The sequence below is a fragment of the Primulina tabacum genome, chromosome 5 (assembly GCF_025594145.1).
Source record: "Primulina tabacum isolate GXHZ01 chromosome 5, ASM2559414v2, whole genome shotgun sequence".
NCBI classification, from domain to species: domain Eukaryota; kingdom Viridiplantae; phylum Streptophyta; class Magnoliopsida; order Lamiales; family Gesneriaceae; genus Primulina; species Primulina tabacum.
The window spans coordinates 31,909,171-31,911,422 of NC_134554.1; positions in this window are offsets into that span (position 1 = coordinate 31,909,171).

Here is a 2,252-nt window from a genome sequence, read left to right on the forward strand (position 1 = left end):
GATCTCCACGTTAATCTTGAATCTCTCATCCTCTTCGTGACCCTGATCCTGTCCCACCTGTTGTCATGCACACATACAAACACAACAACAGCCGGATAATTCCGGTGAGAAATACATCCCAGTATAAACAATGTATACATGCAATCATATAAAAGATATAAAAGCATGAAACAAATATCAATAACAAATATCATAATCTGAAAGACATTGTGGGGACCCGGACGCTAATCATCTTCTTAATCATCTTTAGGATTTAATTATCAATTAAGATAAACAGGGTCAAGAAGAGAACGAGGCTGGACTAGATAGCGTGGAGATCCGGGCTTCGAAGCAACCTAGGATTCAGCACTGATATATAGTTGAACCTAGTTGAATTCTTGTAGATAGTACAAGATTTATATGGTTATGTTTAATATGTAATTTGCATTGAATTACATTACGTTTCCGCTTTGTATTTTTAAAAAAAAAAAAACCTGTTGTGGGGACCCGGACGCTAATCATGTTCATACTCATCATTGGGACTAATTAAACAATTAGAAAACAGGGTCTAAATTTTTTTTTTTAAATGCGGAACGTAGTGAAATATAACGTATATACATCTCAGTATAAAAGTACAAGTCATATACCACATACATTCATTCAACTAAGGTTTAACAACTAATCTCAAGTGTCCAAACCCTATCTCTAATCCAAGTCCGGAGCCTCCACTCTAATCACGATCTCTCCTCATCTCCTGGACCCTGAACCTGTCCCACCTGTTGTCATGCACACATACAAACACGACAACAGCCGGATAATTCCTGTGAGAATATAATCCCTGTATAAATCAACGAAACATGCAATCATATGATAAAAATAAAAGCATGGATAGATAACAACAATATATATCAAAAGCTGAAATATAATCAATATCAAACTGTCGACAATACTCGTGACTCCACGACTCAGACTAGACTCAATCCTAGTCTAGGGATCCCGGTTTCCAGATGTGGGTATTTCTATATCGACCAACAGTAATAGAAAAGACTTCAGTTCTATCCACGTCGATATAACCAAACATCCAGTGTCCTGACCTAACCGTCATGGACTGTGGCCCTATCGCCAATATTCTATCTTGTGACATCGTGCAATGTGCCCGTGGCGATCCCGCCACTATCAGGCACATCTGTCCCAAGATTCCTATACTATCTTGTGACATCGTGCAATGTGCCCGTGGCGATCCTACCACTATCAGACACTTCTGTCACAAGATTACTCGTCTAATACCTGCTATCTATAATTCATGAGAACAAGTACATCAATCAAATCAATGAAAATATCAATGCAATAAAGTAAAGTATGTGATTTAGGGAAACTCAAGTCTAAACCGACTCAAGTCGATCTCCCAATACCACATTGACTTATACCTTTCGTTTGTAGTCTCGGTCTGAAGCAATATCAGTTCTGAACTCATGACTGTCTCTGTAAATCTGAAACGACATATTGAGAATCATAATATCAATATTCCATTCCCACTTCAACACTGACTCTGATTAATCTGGATTTAATTCAAATCAACGGCATAACGGCACAATCTCAGTATCCCCGTCAATATAACATTACCGGATAATAATTCCCTCAATTCAGAATCAATACCAATACAATCAGATGCCATTCTCAGTCAATTAACTTCAGGAAATCATAACAATTCCATAATAAATCTGTTTTTTAATCTGACTTCGATTCTATGATGTCTAATATGTCAAGAACATCATATATGAATTCTATCAAATTCCTACAACATCATATTTTCAAAACATGTCAAAACGTAACAAAACTTACGTCCAGTTGTAGCCTGCGTTAATAGAAACTTAATACTGAAGTCGGATTCAAAATCAGACAGACGGATTTTGCACAATCGCGATCCTAAGCTTCAAGGACAATTTTTACTAACGTGTCCTTCGATTTTCCCTTTTCTGAAGATTAAACGTATATGTTTATATATATATATACATCTTCGAGCATTCCAAGACCAAATGTCGATTTTTCATGATGCATGCCTGGCGCATATGCGCGCCCAAGTCCCGAGCATATGCGCCGAACGTTCTGTCCGAACTTACGGCAAGTCGCGCATATGCGCGACGTCCTTCCCCGTATGTGCGCGACATTCTCTGGACTCGAGTCTTACCGATACACCTCCTCGCGCATATGCGCGCCCTATCTCGCGCATATGCGCGAGGTCCTCTGCCTTCGCCATGAGCTGCTCGCGCATA